This window comes from Chiloscyllium plagiosum, chromosome 11 (assembly GCF_004010195.1).
Source record: "Chiloscyllium plagiosum isolate BGI_BamShark_2017 chromosome 11, ASM401019v2, whole genome shotgun sequence".
Taxonomy (NCBI): domain Eukaryota; kingdom Metazoa; phylum Chordata; class Chondrichthyes; order Orectolobiformes; family Hemiscylliidae; genus Chiloscyllium; species Chiloscyllium plagiosum.
In genome coordinates this window covers 10575402-10592835 of record NC_057720.1, presented here as the reverse complement: position 1 = coordinate 10592835, position 17434 = coordinate 10575402, and the positions used below count along the sequence as shown (strand labels likewise).

At 42.4% G+C, this 17434-nt stretch overlaps 1 pseudogene; it reads left to right on the top strand.

Moving 5' to 3' along the window:
* Nucleotides 1-17434, top strand: part of LOC122554702 — a 75309-nt pseudogene that overhangs the window by 41726 nt on the left and 16149 nt on the right.

Here is a 17434-nt window from a genome sequence, read left to right as displayed (position 1 = left end):
AAATCGACGTTTCGGGCAAAAGCCCTTCATCAGGAATAAAGGCAGAGAGCCTGAAGCGTGGAGAGATAAGCTAGAGGAGGGTGGGGGTGGGAGAGAGTGGCATAGAGTACAATAGGTCAGTGGGGGAGGAGTACAATAGGTCAGTGGGTGAGGTGCTCTTCCAGCACCACTGATCCAGAATCTGGTTTCCAGCATCTGCAGTCATTGTTTTTACCACCGTAATGTGACTTGCAGCCAACCTAAGGTCATTCTCCCCCTCTGGGCCCAGTGGCTAACTCAGCTCAGAGATTTTCTTTATTCTCTCTGGATCAAAACCTGGAGCAGAGCATCCACTTGATGCTCACAGCTCATTGGCTACATTTAAGTCAGAGTCCAAGCTAGGTTTACTTAAACTGGCTTTGAATAGCTGGTTCATTAACTGGCAAATAGGTGTCTTAGAGATCCATCAGGCTTCCTCCACACCCATCTTTCAGCCAAGGAGTAGGAAGTTAGCATTTGAAAACGATACCAATAGTGTATCAGAACATGACTGTCACCCAGTCCAGTGGGACTGTCTGTTCTTTCAAATCTGGCAGTTAGACACACCACTGTTCTGTCATTCTCACATTCTGATCACTTAATATGCTCTATCAGCATCATTTCTTCCCCAGCACTCCACCCCTGACCAATGCATAAATGCTGCCAACTCTACTTCATGTCAGTTTTTTCTCCAGGGTTGTTGCCTGACCTGCTGTGATTACCAGCATTGTTTGTTTTCACTCAAATATTTATTGTTTTAGTTTTATTCACACATGGGATGTGGGTTTTGCTGGCCGGCACAGCCTTTATTGCCAGTCCCTAGTTACCCGAGAGAAGGCGATGGTGAGCTGCCTTTTTGAACCACTGTAGTCTATGTCCTGTAGGTAGACACACAGTGCTCAGCAAAACTGACACCTCAGGGGAGATACAGCTTTGAACTAATTACTGCAGGGAGCAGACATTTGAAGGGAAGTTTTAAAGTCAAAATTACACAAACATTAAGGGTAGTGAAGAGGCGAATGATAATCGAAGTCTGACAGGAAGGGATAGAAAATATGCGTAGAAGAATGCATCTGAAAATGGAACCAGAATAATTTATAATGATGAAAAGCTTACGACTTTTTAAAAATCTGAATACATACAGCATTTGTATCGTGTAGATGATGGCTTTGTGATACTATTGCTTCAGTATTAATCCGGAGATGCAGTAATGTTCTGGGACAGGAGTTCCAATCCTATCATGACAGATGATGGAGTTTGAAAACAATGTTAAAAATCAGGAATTAAGTGTCTAATGATGAGGAACACCCCACCTGGATCACCAATGACCTTTAGACCATCACATAATGGAGTGTAATTCATAGAATCCCTGCAGAACAGAATCCCCACAGAATAGAATCCTGACCAGAATAGAATCCCTACAATGTGGAAATAGGCCATTTTGGCCCAACAAATCCACACCAACCCACTGAAGAACAACCCAACCAGCCCCACACCCCACCCCACATTCGCTCCTCACCAATGCACACAACCTACATATCTCTGAACACTACAGGCAATTTAGCATGCAATTCACCTGCACATCTTAGTGATTTTGGGAGGAATATAGGATAAATGTGGATTTCAACAGCTTTTCATTTCCCCTCCTCCCACATTATCCCAGTCCCAAGCCTCCAACTCGGTACCGCCCTCCAGACCGGTCCATCACTGCCCCCTCTGACCTATCACCTGCTCCCTCAGCTTCATTCACCTATCGCTTTCCCACTTACCTCCCCTCAATCCCACCCCCCCTCCCATTTATTTCTCAGCCCCGACCCCCAAGCCTCATGCCTGATGAAGGGCTAATGCATGAAACGTCGATTCTCCTCCTTGGATGTTGCCTGACCTGCTGTGCTTTTCTAACACCACACTCTTGACTCTGATCTCCAGCATTTGCAGTCTGCACTTTCTCTCACCTGGAGAAAACCCAGGTTTCCTGCCACAGGGAAGAATGTGGGTCAAGATTAGAGTGGTGCTGGAAGAGCACAGCAGGTCAGGCAGCATCTAAGGAGCAGGAAAATCAATGATTCGGGCAAAAGCCCTTCATGCAAATTCCACACGGATAGTTGCCTGAGGCAGGAATCAAATTCGGGTCCCTGGTGCTGTGAGGCAGCAGTGCTAACCACTGAGCCACCGTGCTGCCCCTAACTGAGTCACTGTGCCACCCTGGCCATTCGGCCCATTGAGTCTGCTTTGTAATTTGATCAGTGGCTGATATATTTCTCAACCCCATTTTCCTACATTCTCCCTGTGACCCCTGATCCCCTTACTAACCAAGAACCTGTCTACCCTGGTATTAAATGCATTCAATGACTTGGTCTTGACAGCCTTCTCCATGAACATCTTCCAGAAATTAATCACTCTGTGGCTTAAGGAATTCCTAAAGGGAATTCTAAAGGGTCATTCCTTACTCTGAGCCTGTGTTTTTGAGTCCTAGTTTCTCCAAATGTGGAAACAACTCCTCCATCTCTCCTCTCTCCGGGCCTCTCAGAATTTTTTAATTTCAATCTGATCCCCCTTCAACCTTCTAAACTCCATTGAGTACAGAGCAAAAGTCTTCAAGTGCTCCACATATAACAAACCCTTCATCCCCAGGATCATTCTTGTAAAACTCCTCTGGCAATCCTCTAAGGCCAGTGGGCCCTTCCTTATATATGGGGTCCAAAGTCCCCTACACTATATTTCAAATGTGGTATGAGCAGAGCTTTATTCAGCCTCAGTAATACAATCCTATTCTTGTATTCTAGCTTCAGGGATGGAAACTGCCATCCGTACCTGGTCTGACCCACAAGTGACTTCAGACTCACAGCAGTGTGATTGTCTTTTAATTGCCATCCCATAGTCACTCATGAAAAGGTCATAGCCAGCTGCCTTCTTGAATTGCTGCAGTGCATGTATGTTCAATAGAACCACAATGCCATTAGGGAAGGAATTGTGAGATCTCACCCAGTAACACTGAAGGAATGGGAACATATTTCTATGTCAGGATGGTGAGTAGCTTGGAGAGGAACTTGTACATGGTGGTGCTCCTATATATCTGCTGTCCTTGTCCTTTGGAATGTAGGTTGGGGGTTAGAGGTGCTGCCTCAGGATATTTGGTGAATATCTGCGGTGCGGGAAAAGCGCAGCAGATCAGGCAGCATCTAGGGAACAGGAGAATCGACGTTTCGGGCATTAGCCCTTCTTCAGGAACCTGGGGGGTGCAGTGAGAGAGGGACTCACTGAAACCTTTGTAGAGGGAGAAAGAGAGCTTCTTCAAGGAAGGCATCCTTGTCCTATATATCTGCTGTCCTTGTCCTTTGGAATGTAGGTTGGGGGTTGGAGGTGCTGCCTCAGGATATTTGGTGAATATCTGCGCCTTGTGGATAGTACACACTGCTGCTACTGAGTGTTGGATGCTTGTGGATGTGGTGCCAATCAAGCTGACTGCTTTGAGCTTCTTGAGTGTTGTTGGAGCTGCACTCATCCAAGGATAGAGGGAGTATTCCATCACACTCCTGACTTGCTGCTTTGTAGATGGTGGACAGACTTTGGGGAAATCAGGCGATGACTTACTGACTGCAGGATTCTGAGCCACTGACTTGCTGTTTTAGCCACGGTATTTATATAGCTAGTCCAGTTCAGTTTCTGACCAATGGTCACCCCAAGATGTTGATAGTAGGTGATTCAGTGACTGTGATATCAAGGGGCAATGTTTAGATTCTTTCTTGTTGGAGATGGTCCTTGCCTGACATGGATGGACAAGCATTGTACACAGTTCAAAAGAGATTCACCAGGCTGGTTCCTGGGGTGAAGGGGCTGACTGATCAAGAATGGTTAAACAGGTTAGAGATCAGAAGAATGACGCTTGTGTTCTTACTGAAACACATAACATTCTGAGCGGCCTTGTCTAATGGTATCACAGCTTTAAAAGATGTGGTTTGTCCTTTTTCTTTGAAGAAAGGCTGAGACAGAGGAGCCAAGAGTCTGCTCCAGCCAAGGAAGTAAACAGTTTATGAGGCTTGCGGGTTTTTTTTAAAGTTGGAACAACAGAATGGGTGGGGTCAAGCTTCCACAGAAAGCAGTTGCCGGCTGGGTTCTTGAAGCTGGATGTTTTTCCTCTCACTATTACCGGCTAAAAGCTCGGGTTCTCTTCCTGCTGCGAGAATTGCATGTGAGACAATCTATTTTACTGAATCTGCCTTTGCTAAGGGAGTGTTTATGGGATTTGCTCTACTTGAACAATTAATTAGTCATAGTTTATATGTATATATAATTTTATTAATTATTTAGATAAGAGTTACAGGTAAGCCAATTCTTTTCCACTGTTTTTATTATCTGTATTTTAACTGCAGTATAAGAATGAAGTGTGGTTTGCTAAAGTCAAGTAGATTAGATTCCCTACAGTATAGAAACAGGCCCTTTCACCCAACAAGTCCACACTGACCCTCTGAAGAGTAATCCAACCAGACCCATTCCCTCTGACTAATGCACCTAACACAATGGGCAATTTAACATGGCCAATTCACCTGGCCTGCAGGAGGAAACCTGAGTACCCGAAGGAAACCCACACAGACACAGGGAGAATGTGCAAACTCCACACAGACAGTCACCCAAGGCTGAAATTGAAACTGGGATCCTGGTGCTGTGAAGTAGCAGTGCGAACCACTGAGGCACCGTGCCACCCTAATAGTTTGACCAATCAAGTAGTCAAGTAGTTTGTCCAATCAAATGGCATCTGGAATGCGACACCTTACACTTAAATTAAGAAAAGTCTCGGCTATCTTCTCAAAATACTTTTGAGCTTGTTTGGTCCTATCCATAATGCTTGACAGAGCAGATGTTGACAAGTTGTATTCATTTGTGGAGGACCACATTAAAGGAACTTTTATTTAAAACAGGTGCGAAAGAATTTCTTCTCCCAGAGGGTCGTAAATGCCTAGAATCCCAGAGCCCAGAGAGTTGAGGAGGCTGGATGATTGTAAGTGTTTAAAGAGGAGGTTTGTCTGAATTTGAGGGCTATGAGGAGCTGGCATTAAAGAAGAAATAAAGCCTGTGTCAGAATAGCCATGATCTTGCTGAATGCTTGGGGGGAAAGGTTGAGAATGGCCTACTCTTGCTTTGTCTTCTTATCTTCTCACAATGATGGTGACATCTACATCCTGTGAGAGAATACATTTTAAAGAACGGTGCCAATTGTTTGTAGTCCATAAGGAAAATCCACATTTTCCAATTATGGAACAGACTATTATTTCCTCAGCCATATAGAAAATGAAATCATCCACTTTGGAGGACAAAGGACTAATTCTTCTGTTTTTACAGCTTATTTCTTTTTTCTACTTAAAACTAAGAAAATCTGCAATGTGCAACATTTAACCTTATTTTGTATGTTTTATGCCATAGTAGAATTACGGCAATTTTTAACTTTTAACTTTGTTCTTTCTTTCTACCTTGTTCTTAAGATTCTGTACCATGGTACTTGTACCTAAAATGGTATTTTGTGTGGCAACATTATATACTTTTCACTGTACTTCTGTACCTTGTACATGAGTATGTTTTAGCCTCATGAATTGAAACACATGAATATGAATTATTTTATGATATCCCATCATTCCTAGCTGAAAATTTCTACTTATAACAAATGGCAATCTTCAAACCAATTGTTAAGTTATAAGGGTGCCCGTAAAATCCCACAGCCGTTTCCCCCCTCAACTAAAATATTTAATGTAATAACTAAAGATATAATTTTGTGAAATTAATCTATCACTACAGATACTTGCCAGTTGGGAGTGCCTATCATTATTTCCCTCCCCATAGATACCAGGCGTGATGAACAGAAAATCAAGTGAAACCATTATTAAATGGATTTTTCTCCCAGTACACAAGAAAAACCATTGGCAATGTACTTCAAATTTTCAGTTCCTGTCCTTATTTTGAAATCCCTCCATGACCTCTAGCTCTCCTCAACTCCAGCCCCACAACCTGTCAAAATTTTAAAGCTTGTCTAAGTCTGGCTTCTTGAGCATTTGCAATTTTAATCACTCCATCATTTTCAGCTATGCCTTCAGCTGCTGAATCCCCAACTGTCAACATCCTGGGATGGGGGATTCCATTGACCAGAATTTGTAATTGACTAGCCATAAAAGTACTATGGTTCAAGAGTAGATCTGAGGCAGGGGTTATGCATGGAGTAACTCATCTCTTCACTAGTCCAGTTCAGATTCCCCTTTTGCAGGATGTTGATATTTGGGGATTCAGCAATAGTAATGTCATTGATTGTCAAAGAGCAATGTTTGGATTCTCTGTTGTTGGGCGTGGTTAACCTCTGGCATACATTTGACATCATTGTTACTTACCGCTTATTAGTCCAACCCTGAACGTTGTCCTGATCTCATTACACTTGAACATAGACACTTCAGTATCTGAGGAGTTGCAAATGGTGCTGAACATTGTGCAATCATCAGTGAATATCATCCCTGATGAAGGAGGAAAGATCATTTATCAAGCAACTGAGATAGTTGAGCTCAGGACAGTGCCCTTAGGAATTTCTGAAGTGATACCATGGAGCTGAGATGATTGACAATCAACACTCACAGCCATCTTCCTTTGTGCCAAGTATGACTCCAAACAGTGGAGTGTTTGACCCAGATTCCTCGTGACTTCAGTTTTTCTAGGGCTCCATGATGCCACTTGACAGGTAGTCAATGGTCGAGTGGTCTTATCACAAGATTATCATGAGATTATCAGTCCCGAAACTCAGCTAACCTTCTGGGGAGCCAGATTCGAATCCTGCCATGACAGATGGTAATGTTGGAATTCAATTTTTAAAATTCTGGAATTAAGAATTTGTCCAATGTACATGAAACCATTGTTGATTGTTGGGAAAACCCCATCTGTTTCACTAATATCCTTCAGGGAAGAAAGGGAGCCATTATAACCTTGTCTGGCTCTCAGAGGGGCAGTGATGGTCTAGTGATATTATTGCTCGACATTAATCTAGAAACCCAGAAGAATGTTTTAAAGACCTGAGTTCAAATCCTGCCATGGCAAATGGTGGAATTTCAATTCAATAAAAAAATCTTGAATTAAGAGTCAACTGACGACCTTGAAACCATTGTCAATTGTCTGAAAAACCCATCTGGTTCACAAGCATCCTTTAGGGAAGGAAATCTGCCATCCTTACCTGGTCTGGCCTAAATGTGACTCCAGACCCACAGCAATGTGGTTGACTCTCAACTGCCCTCTGAAATGGCCTAACAAATCACTCAGTTGTATCAATCGGTAGAAAGTCACAACAAAGAAATGAACTCACAACAAGTGGACTGCAGCAATTCAAGAAGGCAGCTCACTACCACCTTCTCAAGGGCAAATAGAGATGGGCTATCAATGCTGGCCAGCCAGTGACGCTCAAGTCACACAAATGAATTAAAAAGAAATGACTCTGGACCCTAGAGCAATGTGGTTGACTTTCAACTCCCCTTTGAAATGGCTGAGCTGGTCACTTAGTTCAACAGCACTCGAGGAAAGGCACTAAATGCTGGCCAGCCAGAGACGGCCACAGCCCACGAGTGAATTATAAAGATACTGTTGGTCAGAACTCATCTCAATATCAAGAGCAGTCAACTTTGCTTCCTCTCTGGAGTTCAGTTCTTTTGATCATGTTTGGTCAGAGGCTGTATTGAGGTTAGGAGCTGAGTTGGCTGGGCGGAACCAAACTGAATGTCAGTGAGAAGGGTAGAATTGGGTAAGAGCTGTGATAGCACTGTCAATGACACTTTTAGATGTTACAGTTTAGTTCAGACTTGCACAATACAAGGCAAAGTTATGACAAGAGATATCGGATATCAACAGATTCTTACACGGTAGTATCCATTTATCTTTTCCTAGGCTGATGTGATCATTGAGGAACCATACCATAAATATGGAGGTGAACCATACACCCTGCAGTATGGTGGATGTGGTGAGAAGGGACGGTACATTCACTTCACACCAAACTTTATCCTGAACAGCAGTCTGGTTTCATTTTATGGACCATAAGGTAAAATATCTGAAATAAGTTAGAACTGAGTAGCATATGCTTTAAGCACCAAATTAAGACTGCTTAGTTGGTGAACATGATCCTAGTTGATGCTCATGAAGTGGAGGTGCCAGTGTTGGACTGGGGTGGACAAAGTCAGAAGTCACTTGACACCAGGTTATAGTCCAATAGGTTTATTTGGAATCACAAGCTTTAGGAGAAAATGAATATTGGCGTTGTTATGACAACGAGGTATGATAAAGGCAAAACTGGGATTACAAAAATCCTTTTATTATCAGACAGCTATTGGACCTGGAGTGTGTCAGTTAATCAAATATTCTGGTCGATTAAGAGGTCCACATGACCAATGCAAAAACACACACAAAATAATGTAGGGGAGATACAAATCACTGTTACACTTTATTAACAGAATAAATCAATTAAAGAATAATGCAGCTTTAATTTAAATAACTTTTACCAGCAGAGAGCTTTACTCATGCAAACCCTCAACTGACCACTTGGACATCACAGAGATTGTGATAATACGGTAAATTTCCAGTGTTTGAGGTAGATAATTTTTTTGCCAGATTATTGAAATTGCTGATTCAAAAGGTGCTGTTTAAAACAAAATTTGCTTATTGAATCTTGGTGAACTAATTAAAAGCAATGCCACACAAAGAGCAATTTCGTTTTTATTTCGCTCCTTTCTCTCCAAGCCAATGGAACACTGAACTTTTCAGGTTTACCCTCTGAGTCACCAAGTCGATCCCATACTCAGAAGCACTGCACCACTAACACAGAGGAACTGAATATTGATTTCTCTTGTGAAGTCACGAAATAATTTCATGCCATTGGGTGTTTTGAACCCATGAGTGGATAATGCCAATGTTCAAACTTTCAGAAGGACAATTTAATTTATTTCTTGCAGAGAATGGATGCATTAGTTTCATTGTTTTAATAAAAAGTGCTTTTGTTTCTACAGGTAGAATATTTGTTCATGAATGGGCTCATCTTCAGTGGGGAGTTTTCGATGAATATAATGAACTGATGCCCTTCTATTTATTTAATGGAATGAATGAAGCAACGAGGTAGGACAGCACTGATTAGAGTATTCTGCAAACTGAAAAACGTCTCCTGTGTTTTCTAGATAATTCCATACAGAGCACAGAACATGGAACATTACAGCGCAGTACAGGCCCTTCTGCCCTCGATGTTGTGCCGACCTATGGAACCAATCTGAAGTTCATCCAACCTACCCTATTCCAGTCTCATCCATATGACTATCCAATGACCATTTAAATGCCCTGAAAGTTGGCAAGTCTACTACTATTGCAGGTAGTGCGTTCCATGCTCCTCCTACTCTCTGAGTAAAGAAACTGCCTCTGACATCTGTCCTACAACTATCACCCCTCAATTTAAAGCTATGTCCCCTTGTGCTAGCCATCGTCATCTGAGGAAAAAGGCTCCCACTGTCCAACCTGTCTAACCCTCTGATTATCTGATATGTTTCAATTAAGTTGCCTCTCAATCTTCTTCTCTCCAACAAAATCAGCCCCAAGTCCCTCAGCCTTTCCTCATAAGACCTTCCCTCCAGACCAGGCAGCATCCTCGTAAATCTCCTCTGAACCTTTTCCAAAGCTTCCTATAATGCGATGGCCAGAACTGTACACAACTCTGCAAATGCGGCCACACCAGAGTTTTCTACAGCTGCAGCATGATCTCATGATTCTGAAACTCAATCCCTCTACCAATAAAAGCTAACACACCATACGTCTTCTTCACAAACCTATCAACCTTGGTGGCAACTTTCAAGGATCTATGTATCTGGACACTGAGATCTCTCTGCTCATCTACACGATGCAGAATCTTACCATTAGCCGAATACTCTGCAATCCTGTTACCCCTTCCAAAGTGAACCACCTCACACTTTCCTGCATTAAACTCCATTTGCCACCTCCCAGCCCAGCTCTGCAGCTTATCTATGTAACCAGAACATTCTTCCTCACTATCCACAATTCTACAGACTTTAGTGTCATCAGCAAATTTACTAACCCATCCTTCTATGCCCTCATCCAGGTCATTTATATAAATGACAAACAACAGTGGATCCAAAACAGATCCTTGCGGTACCCCACTAGTAACTGAAGTCCAGGATGAATATTTCCCAACAACCACCACCCTCTGTCTTCTTTCAGCTAGCCAATTTCTGATCCCAACCGTTAAATCACCCTCAACTCCATGCCTCTGTATGTTGTGCAATAGCAAAACTTATCAAACACCTTACTGACATCCATATACACCATATTAACCGCTTTATCATCATCCACCTGTTTGATCACATTCTCAAATAACTCAATAAGGTTTCTGAGGCATAACCTGCCCTTCACAAAACAGTGTTGATTATCCCTAATCAACTTATTCCTTTCTCGATTATTATAAATCCTATCTCTTATCACCCTTTCCAACACTTTAACCACAATAGAAGTAAGGCTCACAGGTCTATAATTTCCAGGGTTGTCTCTGCTCCTCTTCTTGAACAAGGGAACAACATTTGCTATCCACCAGTCTTCTGGCACTATTCCTGTAGACAATGACCACCTAAAGATCAAAACCAATGGTTCAACATCTCCTCCCTGGCTTTCCAGAGAATCTGAGATTAAATCCCATCCGACCCAGGGAATTTATCTATTTTTAAAATTTCCAGAATTGCTAACACCTCCTCCATATGCACTTCAGTCCCATCTAGTCTAGTAGCCTGTATCTCAGTATTCTCCTTGACCACATTATCTTTTTCTGGTGTGAATACTAACATAAGGTATTCATTTAACGCTCCTCTCTCTCCTCTGACTCCATGCACAACTTCCCATTACTCTGCTTGATTGACCCGAATCTTACTCGAGTTATTTTTTTATTCCCGACATAGCTTAAGAAAGTCTTAGCGTTTTCCTTGAGACTATCCGCCAGCGACTTCTCATGTCCCCTCCTAGCTCTACTTAGCTCCCTCTTTCGGACTTTGCTGGCTAAAGTGTAACTCTTAAACGCCCTAACTGAGCCTTCTCATCTCATCCTAACATGAGCTTTCTTCTTCCTCTTGACAAGAGATTCAACTTCCTTAGTAAACCATGGCTACCACGCTCGACAACTTCCCACCTGCCTGACCGGTACATACTTATCAAGGACCTACAGTTTCAATTGTGCCCATCTCCTGCAGTTTCCTTCCCCATCCTCTGCATCCTAAATTTTGACTACTTGCATCATAGTTGCCTTTCCCCCAGCAATAACTCTTGCCATGTGGTATATACCCATCCCCTTCCATTACTAAAGTAAACATAACTGAATTGTGGTCACTACCTTCGAAGTGCTCACCTACCTCCAAATCTAAATTAATGCCTGGCCAGGTTCATTAGCCTGTGGCCTCACTCCTTGTTGGCCTGTCAACATACTGTGTCAGGAAACCCTCCTGCACACATTAGACAAAACCTGACCCATCCAAAGTACTTAAACTATGGTATTCCCAGTCAATATTTGGAAAGTTAAAGACCCCCATAGAAACAACCCTGTCACTCTCACACCTATTGAGGATTATCTTTGCCATCCTATCCTCTACATCTCTGGAACTATTTGGAGGCCTATAGAAAACTCCCAATAAGGTAACCATTACTTTCCTGTTTCTAATCTCAGCCCATACTACCTCAGTAGACGAGTCTTCAAATGTCCTTTCTGTAATACTGTCCTTGACTAACAATGCCATGCCACCCCCTCTTTTACCATTTTCTCTGTTCTTACTGAAACATCTAAATCCCAGAACCTGCAACCACCTGCTCTAGAATGGCCACAACATCAAAATCTCAGGTACCAACCTATGCTGCAAGTTCACCCACCTTATTCCAGATGCTCCTAGCATTGAAGTAGATACATTTCAAACCAACTTCTTGCCTTCCAGAGCTTTCTTGCGATCTTGAAATCTTAGTTCTAACTTCACGACTCTCATCCTCCCGTTTACTTGAACTACAATTTCGGTTCCCATCCTCCTGCTGAATTAGTTTAAATCCACCTGAAGAGCATTAGCAAATATACCCTCCAGGATATTGGTACCCCTCTGGTTCAGGTGAAGACCATCTTTTAGTCGAGGTCCCACGTAGCCCAGAAAGAGACCCAATTATCCAGGAATCCAAAATCCTCTCTCCTGCACCATCTTTGTAGCCACATGTTCAACACCTCTCTCTCCTTATTCCTTGCCTTGCTAGCACATGGCATGGGCAACAAACCAGAGATAAAAACTCTGTTTGTTCTAGGTCTAAGCTTCCACCTAGCTCCCAGAATGTCTGTTTGAAATCCCCATTTCCCCTCCTAACTATGTCGTTGGTACCTATGTGGACCATGACCTGGGGTTGATCCCCCTTCCCTTCCCCTTCAAGGATCCTGAAAACACGGTCAGAGACATTACGAACTCTGGCACCTGGGAGGAAACACACCAACTGTGAGTCGCTCTCATTCCCACAGAACCTCCTATCTGTCCCCCTATCTAAGGAGTCCCCAATGACTCATGCTCTGCTCCTCTTCTCCTTCCCTTCTGAGCAACAGAGACAGACTCTGTGCCAGAGACCTGTTCCCCATTGCTTACCCTGATAAGTCATCCCCCCCCAACAGTATCCAAAACTGTCTACTTGTTGTTGAGAGGAACAGCCACAGGGGATCCCTGCACTGCCTGCTGGTTCACTTACTGAGCCTTGACAGTAACCCATCTACCTTCATTTTTACCTGAGGTGTGACTACCTCCCTGTAATTCCTCTCTGCCTTTGGCCTATATCCCTTGATACCTTTGCTTAACAAAAAAAAACCCTCAGATTTTAAATTATCAACTGATCCCGCATCCACTGAAGTTTGTGCAGTAGAGTTCCAATTACCCACCACCCTTTGTGTGTAGAAACGCTTCCCAACATCTGTCCCGAATGGTTTGGCCCTAATTCTCAAACTATGTCCCCAGCTCTGGAATCCCCAACCATTGGAAATAGCTCATCTTTATCTATCTTGTCTTTTCCAGTTATTAATTTTGCAGCGTGGACTATCCATACAAATACATGTCATAACCCTATTTTACACAGGTCCTTCTTCTGGGTAACTCAAATGACCATCTGACTAAGACAGGAGCCATATTATTTGATTTAAATCAAGATCCTGTGAAAAATATTAATCTCTCCAGTGGCATTTAAGGAGAATTTCAAACTTCTAGTTCATAGTTTCTTTTTAATAATTTGATACAATCTGGGCATGGTGAAAAATAGAGATAATGACAAAACATTTTATTTGTCTCTATACATTGATAACGTGGAAACTGCAGTCATTGGTCCAAGACTAAATACCTCAATTCAATTATTGAGGATTATTGAATTATCCTCAATAATTCACAAAGGATTACTCCTGATTTACTCTTTGATTTACCTTATGTTTAAAAGTCACAGTCCTCAATTATAATCATCTTATTAAACAAAACATGCAATCCTCAAACAATGATTGAACAAACCTCACAATAATACCATGGGCATATGGTACATAAAGACAAATCTGTGGAGATACAATCCCCTCCAAAGGAATTTCATCCTCAGCTTTTCTAAATATACATGTCTGATCGCGTTGGTGAAAAATTATCGAGACTTGATAGAGGTGTATAAGATGATTAGGGGTTTAGATAGGGTCGACAGTGAGAATCTTTTTCCACATATGGAGTCAGCTATTACAAGGGGGCATAGCTTTAAATTAAGAGGGGGTAGATATAGGACAGATGTTAGGGTAGGTTCTTTACTCAGCGAGTCGTGAGTTCATGGAATGCCAGTAGCAGTGGTGGACTCTCCCTCATTATGGGCATTTAAGCGGGCATTGGATAGGCATATGGAGGATAGTGGGCTAGTGTAGGTTAGGTGGGCTTGGATCGGCGCAACATCGAGGGCCGAAGGGCCTGTAGTGCGCTGTATTCTTCTATGTTCTATGTTCTAAACATTCCAAGGAACTCTATAAATGATCATTTAAGAAGGCATAAATTAATCAAGGAGGGTCAGGATGGATCTGTTCAGGGAAGGCTGAGTCTGACCAACTTGGTTCAATTGTTCAGCAAGTAAAATGGAGGGTTTATCTGGTTTGTGCATTTGGTGTGATCTCCATGGGATTTTGCTAGGCTTTTAGCAAAATCTCACATGACAGACTGGTCAGAAAACTAAATGTTTGTATGGGATCTCTAAACAAGTAAAAAATTGGATGAAAAATTAGCTCTATGGAAGAAACAAAGGATCTACAGATATCTTTGGGACTGGAAGGCTGGTTTCAATGGTGTGTACGAGGTCCCTTACCTTTCATGATATACATCTATAATTACATATACAGATTCAGACTTCAATGTAGTCATCATTATTAAGATGTTTGTACTTGGTGTCAAAAATTGGCCACATGTTTCATGTTCAATAATGTAAACTGCAGAAATATAAATGGATTATCAAGTTGGTTGAAAAGTGAAAATGAAATTCTATCCAGAGAACAGAGAGATAATGCATTTAGATTACTTACAGTGTGGAAACAGGCCGTTCGGCCCAACAAGTCCACACCAACCCTTCAAAGAGCAACCCACCCAGACCCATTCCCCTACATTTACCCCTTCACCTAACACTACGGGCAATTTAGCATAGCCAATTCACCTAGCCTGCACATTTTTGGACTGTGGGAGGAAACCGGAGCACCTGGAGAAAATACACGCAGACACGGGGAGAATGTGCAAACTCCACACAGACAGTTGCCCGAGGCTGGAATTGAACCGCCCAAGGCTGGAATTGAACCCAGGTCTCTGGCACTGTGAGGCAGCAGTGCTAACCATTGTGCCACCATGCTGCCACTGAGGCACTGCCGCCCAATTGCAGGACTGAGGATGGTGAAAATGAGCAAAAGGAACCTATAATACATAGCTGATCACTGAGAAGGGTCGGAGAAAAGACTAGCATTCCAGTGTATGCTCCGTGAAGATAAAAAACGGCAATTGGAATGGTGGTGAAGAAGGCATACAGATAGATTCCTTTATTAACTCAGGCAGAGAGTACAAAAGTAGGGAGGTTATTCCAGAATCATATGAAATACTGTTCAGTGAACAGCTCATGTACTGCATATTGTGAAGAGCATATCTTTTTTATTTAACTGTATTTTTTGATTGTGGTCTGAAATGGAATACAACTGGTTTAAAAACCAAGATTATTGAAAGGATTGCTGTACATTCTTAAAGCAAATAACTTGGCACTCATTGTAGGAAATGTTTACACAGCTGTGTGTGCAAGAGATGGGGCAAATCTAGTTCCAGACGATCTGTGTACAAACAGAGATTTGGCTGGCAACAGGTACCTGTTTGTTGCATGGAAGAGTGACCATTTTTAGGGCCTTTTTCCTGTCCACAGCAATGTGACTGGCTTCCAGTTAGCTGAGCAGCTCACAGATGTGACTATTCAAGTCAAAAACAATCAGGACTCCAGGAGGAAAGGAGTTGTAATCAGCAAAAGGAGCATCTGAGCAAACCCTGTGGGCCTTCTGAAATGTTTGCTCCACCTGTAATGCCCTTTTCTTTGTGTCTATCTGTATGTATGTGTGCAATGGGAGTTTTATAAGTAGGTTAGAATTTTAACCAGTAGAGTTACGTGTCAATTGATCATAATTTTTTTATCTGCAGTTAGAATCTATTTATTTGTAATATATAGTAATCCTTGTTACGTTTACATTCCTGGTCCATGCTTTCTTTCAGCTTGGATCCAAAAGATGGGAAAATTGGGAATTTTGTGAAATTTTAAAGTCTTGAAAGTCTACTTATGTGATGACTCTGGTTATAGTGGGGCTTGGTTTTTAGTGTCTTACTCCAGTGAGACATAACAGAACAGTTCTGATAACTGTGTGTCAGTTAGGCTAGTATACACTGAAAGACGGTACAAAGGAAATTTATTGGGATGTCGTCTCAACTAGAGAATGAAGAATGAATAAACACTGGATAGACTCGAGTTCTTTTCTTTGGAAAGAGGGAGCATGGGGACATTTAATTGAGATGAATTAAAATTCTAAACAGCTAAGAGTGGAAAGGAAATGACGGATGAAAGTTGTGAACGGTATAGAGGAAATGTTGTAAGTTTTAATCTTATTCAGTGATTTCTCATTGTCGAAATGTTATTTGGAATCAAGGAGTGATCTTTGATCATTTTTACTTCCAGATGTCCAGAAGAGATTAGAAGACAGATTGCTGATTGCGCAGACAGCTCCTGTTCAGTGTTTGACACAGATGCCAAGTCAGGACTGCCAAAAGAGGATTGTAAATTTTATCCCGACAGAAAACAGACTGCATCCTCCTCAATTACATTCATACAGAGACGATCAATTGTCAGTGAAGTGATCATGATTTTCAGATTTTATTTCACATTTGTAGCATCTGTGATATTTTGCTCTTGTTGGGTAGTCTCACACTTTGACTCCCCAAAGCCTCTGTCTCTCTGACAAGGCACAAGTCAAAACCATGATGGGCTGCTTCCTATGTGACTGTAACAACAAGTAGCTCAATACTATCAAACATGAAGAACTCCACTTGGTCAGCTCCATCAGCCACTTTAAACATTCACTTGCTCCATTATTGACACACAGCGGCTGGATTGTGTACCAGTTGCAGGATGCATTGAATCTGTCACTAAGGCTTCTTCAACAGGACTTTAAACTTAAGCAAAAGAAGCAGATGAATGGTGTTGTGCCCAAGACTGGGGAGTGGACTGCCTCTGTCCAGTGCCATCATTCCATTGTTCCCATTGTTTTAAAAGTGCTTACCGGTAGCGGGCAGCGGTGTTTTTTTTCTCTTTCACTCTCTCTTCACAGAAAGAGCGGGAGCACCAGGGGGAAGTGACGACGACCAGAGGGGCAGCCGAGACCCGGAAGCAGTTAGTGTAAGCTTACCTGGGTAGGTTTTTTCCCCCTTTAAAAGCGCGAAGGAGAGGAACCCGAGGCACTACACGGGTAGTGCCTCCCACCCGCCCTCCTCCTCTAACCTAATAATAACACCCGTTTTGGTAAGTAGGTAAGTGCTGAATTTTGCTTGTTGTATTCTTTAGACCAAGTTTTTTTAAAAATAAAAGTTAGCTTTAGAGGGATGGCAGTGAAGGCAGTGCAATGTTCCTCCTGCAACATGTATGAGGTGAGGGATGCCATCGACGTCCCTGCCGATTACACTTGCAGGAAGTGCACCCATCTCCAGCTCCTCCAAGACCGTGTTAGGGAACTGGAGCTGGAGTTGGATGAACTTCGGATCATTCGGGAGGCAGAGGGGGCCATAGATCAGAGTTATAGGGAAGTAGTAACTCCAAAGATGGCAGAGAGATGGGT